This window comes from Malania oleifera, chromosome 2 (assembly GCF_029873635.1).
Source record: "Malania oleifera isolate guangnan ecotype guangnan chromosome 2, ASM2987363v1, whole genome shotgun sequence".
Lineage (NCBI taxonomy): Eukaryota > Viridiplantae > Streptophyta > Magnoliopsida > Santalales > Ximeniaceae > Malania > Malania oleifera.
This window is the reverse complement of record NC_080418.1, coordinates 138,431,605-138,439,792: the sequence shown is the minus strand read 5'-3', so window position 1 is coordinate 138,439,792 and position 8,188 is coordinate 138,431,605. Positions and strand designations below refer to the sequence as shown.

At 34.2% G+C, this 8,188-nt stretch overlaps 1 pseudogene; it reads right to left on the bottom strand.

The window, feature by feature from the left end:
* Positions 1 to 2,281: 2,281 nt before the first annotated feature.
* On the bottom strand, positions 2,282 to 7,941 carry LOC131148408 (photosystem I P700 chlorophyll a apoprotein A1-like; annotated as a pseudogene).
* Positions 7,942 to 8,188: the final 247 nt, after the last annotated feature.

Below are 8,188 nucleotides of genomic sequence, written 5' to 3'. Positions count from 1 at the left end.
AGAATGAAGTCATATTGTGAAAAGCTCAAAGGAAAGAATGCAACTACAAAGATGGTAGAAGAACAAGTTTTGAAGACTAGATTATACTTTTAAGGATACTCTCAAATGTAAGTACTTCAAAGTAAATCTTAAGTATAAAGAAATTTGAAGCTCATAAAAATTCAAAAATATGTTTTTATATATATACTCTAAAGAATATTTCTTAAATCTATAAAAAGAAAGGGTTTAAAAAAAGAAAATTTTTTTTGAAATAATGAAGTTTTTAAACATATTTATTTCAAAATATTTGGAAAATCAAAAATTTTTTTTTAAACATATATACTCTAAAAAGTTTTTTTTTAATAAATAAAAAAGGGCTTAAAAAGAGAAGATTTTTTAAACCATGTTTTTAAACATATTTATTTCAAAATATTTGGAAATGAATTTTAGGAATCCTTGGGAGTAATGGATGATTTCAAAAAAAAAAAACTCTATAAATAGTTCTAATCTCAAACATTTTAAATTAGAGAAAAGAAAGTACAAAGAAAGAGAGAAAGAACTTTGATGAAATATTCAAAAGAATTTTGAAATTAAGAAATCTTCTAAAGTTTCCAGATCAAGTGCTTTTCAACAACTTTTCTAATCTAGAGATATTTAAAGGCTTTTAGATCAAAGTAAGTTTTTTTTTAAAAGGTTTTAGATCAACTAATCTTCAAGTATTCAAAATTTTGTTTTCAAAAGATCTGAAATTCTTTTAAGATAAACTCTCTGATCTGAAATCGATTTACATTCTGAAATTAAGTTTTCTAAAGATCAAAATTTTTATCTTCTTTGGAAAATTATTTGATAATCCATACCAAGTAATTGAGCTTGAAATTTCTTATATTTAAATTACTTTGAGGTATAAAGTGAGCTGATTGGTGTATTAATTCACTCTACTGTAAGAGTTCGCTTTTGTACACATATTCCTTCGTTATCTTTCTAAAACGATTTTGAGTTGTTGAATCGTTAAACCAAATAAGGGGTTGTTATTTGGAGAGGCGGGCTCTAGCCTAATTGAAGGAGTGCATTTTGAGTTGGTATTGTTCCACCAGGTAAAGGAACTGAGATAGTGAAATCCTTTGGTGTTTTTGCCAAAGGCGAGGACGTATGCTGTGTTGAAGCCGAACCTCGTAAAAACTCTTGTCTCCTTCTCTCTACTTTAATTTACATACTTTATTCGCTTTTGTTATAAAATTTATGAGTACAGGTTGCAGGATTTAAATTAAGTTCTTGATCAATAGAAAATACGTTTTGATTAATCTTTTGCGGAAACCCAAAAGGGGAGTACGTTGATTAATTTGCAGAAATCTTAATCAAGTAAAGTGAATAATAAAAGGTTATAGGGAAAGCAACGGAAGCCTAAATGTTATTGATTGATTGATTACATTGATTGAATTATTATTTTAAATTCTAGTTTTCTTAAGTGTTGTTATATATTGTATTTTGCTGGGTTATTAAAATTAGAAAACTTAAAAATCAAATAAAATTAAAAGATTTCCAATTCACCCCCCCCCCCTCTTGGGAAGCTATTCTTCATTTCAGATTCCATTGACCTGTAAAAAGTGGTCCTAATCCTTGTGGATGCGGTAATACATCTACAAAATTATTCCATCGAACGTATTCCCCCCTGGATCTGGGAATAGCAACATGAACTAAATGCCCAATCCAAGCCAAGGAACTTACCCCGAAAAGTCCTAACAAATGATGATTGAAACGAGATTCAGAATTTTTGAACCATGAAATGCTCAATTTCCATTTCGGTTGTAGGTGTAACCAACCTGCTATTAAGCATATGGCAGAAATAAATAATAGAAAAAGGGCTCCAGTATAAAGATCTTCATTAGTGCGTACACTGATTGTATACCACCACTGATAAACACCCAAATAAGCAATATTCACTGGTCCAAGAGAACCCCCTCAAGTAAAAGCTTCCACAGCCGGTTGACCAAAATGAGGATCCCAAATTGCATGAGCAATAGGTCTTACATGTAAAGGATCCTGTACCTATGACTCAAAATTTCCTTGCCAAGCTACATGAAACAGATTTCCGGAAGTCCACAGAAAAATTATCACTAATTGCTCGAAGTGAGAAGCCAAAATATTCTGATAAAGACGTTCCTCAGTAATATCATCATGACTTTCGAAGTCATGTGCAGTAGCAATACCAAACCAAATACGACGAGTAGTGGGGTCTTGGGCTAAGCCTTGGCTAAACCTTGGAAATCTTAATGTCATAATGTCTTTCAAATCCTCCTAACCATTATCCTACTGCAATAATTCTTGCTAAGAAGAATGCCCATGTTGTGGCAATTCCACCCAGAAGGTAATGAGTTACTCCTATAGCACGTCCTTGTACAATGCTCAAGGCTCGAGGTTGAGTAGCAGGAGCAACTTTTAATTTATTATGAGCCCAAACGATGGATTCAATAAGTTCTTGCCAATAACCATGCCCGCTAAATAGAAACATTAAACTAAAAGCCCATACAAAATAAGCACCTAGAAACAAAAGGCCATAGGCAGATAATGAAGAACCATATGAATGAATTACCTGAGATTCCTGGGCCCATAAGAAATCGTGGAGCCACCCATTAATGGTAATGGAACTCTGCCCAAAGTTTCCTCCGGTGATATGAGTTATCACCCCTTGATCACTTATACTACCCCAAACATCTGACTACATTTTCCAACTGAAATGAAATATTACTATCGAAATTGCATTGTACATCCAGAATAGCCCTAAGAAGACATGATCCCATGCAGATACTTGACATGTCCCCCCTCTTCCAGGTCCATCACAAGGGAAACAAAAACCAAGATTTGCTTTATCCGATATCAAGCTGGAACTATGAGCAAATAGAACACCTTTCAATAGTATCAATACTGTCACATGAATTGTAAATGCATGAATGTGATGTACCAAAAAATCTACAGTTCCTAATGGAATGGGTAGCAAAGCTACTTTGCCCCCCACTGCTACTAAATCCCCTCCCCCAAAACTGTTGCTTGTTGTTGCACTAGGAGCCATTGCGCCAGGTGCTAAAGCATGGGTGTTTTGTATCCATTGAGCAAAGACAGGTTGTAATTGTATAGCAGTATCTGAAAACATATCTTGAGGGCGTCCTAAGGTGCTCATGGTATTATTATGAATATACAAACCAAAACTGTGAAAGCCTAGAAATATACATGCCCAGTTGAGATGCGATATGATTGCATCGCGATGTCTAAGGACACGATCTAATAGATCATTATATCGAGTGGTTGGACCATAGTCTCTTACCATAAAAATAGATGCATGCGCAACAACACCAACTATGAGAAATCCACCAATCCACATGTGATGTGTGAACAATGACAGTTGTGTACCGTAATCAGTAGCCAGATATGGATAAGGGGGCATGGAATACATATGGTGAGCTACAACAATGGTTAAAGAGCCTACCATAGCTAGGTTAAGAGATAATTGAACATGCCATGACGTTATTAGGATCTCATATAGGCCTTTATGACCCTGACCTATAAATGGACCTTTATGAGCCTCTAAAATATCTTTTAGGTCATGACCAATGCCCTAGTTGGTCCTATACATGTGACACACTATCAAGAAAAGAATTGCAATAGCTAAATGATGGTGTGCAATATCAGTCAGCCATAGACTCCCGGTTACTGGATCTAATCCTCCACGAAAAGTAAGAAATTCCACATATTTTGACCAATTCAAGGTAAAAAATGGGGTTGCTCCCTCGAAAAAACTAGGAAAAAGTTGAACCAAAAGATCCCGATTTAAAATAAATTCATGAGGAAGTGATATCTCTGTAGGATCTACTCCAGCGTTTAGAAATTGGTTAATTGGCAAAGATACATGTACTTGATGTCCCACCCACGAAAGAGACCCAAGTCCTAGTAGCCCCGCTAAATGGTGATTCAATATGAATTCTACATCTTGGAACCATGCCAATTTTGGGGCGGCTTTGTGATAATGGAACCAACCAGCAAAAAACATTAACGCCCCAAGGATCAATGCACCAATTGCGGTACAATAGAGTTGTAATTCACTAGTTATTTCGGATGCTCGTCAAATCTGAAAAAAAACAGAGGTTAATGTATTCAGCGGAAACCCCTGCCCACATCACCATTCAATATATCTTGGCCCACGTGTATGTACACGTGTATGATGTGATGAGGCACTTACAAAACCAAGAAAAATGGAAGAGGAAGATCATCAAGAGCAACTTAAAAATTAGTTCAATAGCTTCAAGCTTAAGAAACCCTAGTATGTAAAGTGGGTTTGAAGGTTTGAAGAACTGCCACACTTGTAAAGTGGTGAGTATTGTTTATTTATATTGAATTAAGGATTGTATGTAATAATTACATATCAATTACATATTAATTAGAGAACAAATAAATGGAAAGTATATACAGAATAATTTCCTAGATTTAAGGCAGAGGATCCTCAACATTATCCTCAACACCCCCCGCAAGCTGAGCATCGGATTTGAACAGACGTGAAGCTTGGATTGGAAGAATTCAAAGAGAGGTTTTGCTACACTTTTGGTGAAGATATCAGCAACTTGTAAATAAGAGGTCACATACTAGGTGCAAAGTTTGCTAGCAAGAACAAGTTCACGAAAAAAGTGGTAGTCTAGCTCAACATGCTTAGACGGCTTTTGAGAAACGAGATTGAAATTTAGAAGATTGCACTCTTGTTATCACAAAGTAGAAAAGGCTGCTGCGGAAAAGAGACTTTGAAATCAGGATTAGATGCATGAGCCAAAGAAATTCGGCGCAGTGATAGCCAAGGCACGATACTCATATTCACAACTGGAGCAAGAAACAATAAGTTATTTCTTTCCACTCCAAGACACCAAACTATCGCCAAGATAAATACAATAACCAAAGGTAGAACGACGAGTATCAGGGCATCCTACCTAGTCTGCATCAGAATAAGCAACTAAAACACCAAGAGCAGCAAATGGATGAAAAGTGAGGCCAAAATGCAATATGCCCTTAATAGAGCAAAGAATACGTTTGACAGTGAGGAAATGGTGGATCTTCAGTCGGAGAATGGAGAAATTGACTGACAGAGTTGATAGCATGAGCAATATCAGGACATATGATAGTTAGATATTGAAGAGCACCAATGAGAGATTTGTAAAGTGTGGGATCCAAAAACAGAGGACCATCAGTGAACAAGTGCTGGGAAACAACCATTGGGGTATAGACTGGTTTGCTGTCAAATAATTGAGCATGGGTGAGAATGTTCCATGCATATTCCAGTTGACTGATAAGAAGACCATCAGTGGTGGAGGTAGCTTCAAGACCAAGGAAGTAACTAAGAGAACCCAAATCCTTGGTAGCAAACTCAGAATTGAGCTTATTACAGGTAAAACTGTCAAGAAGCTTGGAGTTGTTGCCTGTAATGATGATGTCATCAACATAAAGAAGAAAATATATCATATCATACTGCTTATGAAAGACAAAAGGTGATGTGTCTGCACGGTTGGCCCTAGAGTCGAGTCTAAAGGGGGTGAATAGACTTTTTTGCGTATTTTAGCTTTCCTTTACAAAATAATAAATTTTGACAAGATGCAAGCAATTATATTACAATATAAATAATGTAAACCACGCACAAGATATAAATAAAATAGTATAGGGAAAAGAAGCTTGACAAATGATATTAACGTGGTTCAGCCTATTTCCTACATTCATGCCTTGAGACACATTCAAGGATTCTCAATCCACTATCAACTCCTTAATCGGCGGAGAAGCCTTTACACGCAGGAACAAATCTCTTTCACTCACCCATAGCCTTTTAGCTAGGTTCACCAAGAACCTTTGCAATCCGGTTCACCAAGAACCTTCATATGGGAACCAATCCCTATTGCTTACAAAGAGCCCAAACAAGGGAACAAATCCCTTTAACACTTGGTTCACAAAGAACCCTTACAAGATGAAAATGAAATACAAAAAAATCTTCTTGAATGAGTGGATATTTAATACAATACAAAACAATTCATAATCTCTCAAGAAATGAATCACAACAAATATTAGAGAGCGATATTTTGTGCACAAAAATGATGAACTAAAATGTTGTATTCTTGGGAATGATAATCACTAAAAGTTAATCACTAAGATTGATCTTTAAACAAGTCTTTGGACTTATTTTTATAGGTAAATTGAGCTACTAGTCGTTATATGGTCGTTGGGCTAATAAAACAATTTAATACTTTGGAAACTAACCTTTTTATGGTCGTTGGGGTTTAGAACTCGACGCAAAGCGACAACGATTTCCCCAAACCGTCGATGGTTTCCTCCAAACCAAATTCAATTCAGCCTACTTTCTGAAATCGTTGCAGCACCTGGCCAAACCATCGACGGTTTGCCCTGTTTCTTTGCCTTTGGGTGCTTAATCTTGGTTTAAACTAATCCGAGACCAAATATATGAAATATTATAATACTAACACCGTTTAAAACTTCTCCCTTATGAAAAATACATTTAATTTTAGGATATTTTGCATTTGAAAACTCATTAAGTTCTTGTTCTAATGAATTTGTTGATATCCTATAGACTTGCACGCATATGCAATTACTCAACTCTTGCTAAATAAACTTGCTCGACTCGGAACTACATGAGTTACAATTTATTCCTACCTCAAACACTTTCCACTTACATAATGACTTTACATTTGTTGTGGTTGTGCTTGAGTTCTTTTGGGCGAGTGTCTGCTTTGATCTTTGCTTCTTGAATGTTCACTTGATCTGTGCGCTTGATCCAGTACCTTCATGTTGTTCCTATACTAACTTGATTTGTAAAGATTAGTTTAACTTAAAATCACTAATGGGTTGTTATCATCAAAATATGTCATTTAAGATTATGTAGCCACCTAAGCTAACAATCTCCCCCTTTTTTATGATGGCTGTAGACACCCCATTTTTACCCAGGCCCAATATATGTATTACTATTATTATTATTATTGTTATTTTATTATTATTATTATTATTTTATTTATTCTTATTATTATTATTATTATTATTATTTTCTGTATTATTATTATTATTATTTTTCATTAGTATTATTAATATTACTTTTATTTTTATTTTTTACGTCTATTTTTATTATTATTTATTATTTTCATTATTATTTTTAATTTTTATTGTCATTATTATTAGTATTTTTATTACTATTATTTTATTTATTACTATTATTATTATTATTATTATTTTTCTTTAATATTATTATTATTACTTTTATTTTTATTTTTATTTTTTATTTTATTGTTTATTATTATTATTAATTATTTTCATTATTATTGACATTATTTTTATTATTAGTATTACTATTATTACTATTATTTTATTTATTGTTATTATTTATTCTAATATTATTATTATTACTTTTATTTTTATTTTTATTTATATTGTTTATTATTATTATTATTAATTATTTTCATTATTATTGACATTATTGTTAATTATTATTATTATCAGTATTTTTACCTTTATTATTACTATTATTATTATTATTTTATTTATTTATTTATCTTTATCATTACTATTATTATTATTATTTTATTATTATTATTATTTTTACCTTATTATTATTATCATTATTATTATTATTATTATTATTTCCTTATTTACATAATAGTAGTATATATTATTACCAAAGAAAAGAAAAATACCATAAACCAAAAAAGGAAAGGTTTTTAGGGTTTCTTCAAAGTTATTTTTAAGAAGAGGGGGGCGCTGCACAGAACCTACAGCCGAGGGGCACAGCGGGCGCAGACCGAAAGAAAAAATTCCCATCTTCTTCTTCTTCTTCTCCACAAAAATCCCTTGTTTCAGTCCAACCCTGAACTCCTTGGCCCTCAGTCTCAGTTCTCTCTCCATCTTCTTCGCCCAGCAACCATCCCTATCTCCCATTCACTTCGCCGAGCCCAGCGACTACAGCCACTGTTCCAGCCATCCCCTCTGAACAACCTCCATCCGAAAGCACAACCATCACCGGCCATCTTCCCACTCGTCAGCCAGCAACTCCACGTAACGTCTCCATACCTACAGCAGAAAACCAGCCTTCACAGACCACCGTCATCTCCGGCGAACAGCAACCTCGGTGACAAATCCCCCTCTCCGTTCTCGCCTGTAACTCCAACCAAGGATCTCGACGGCA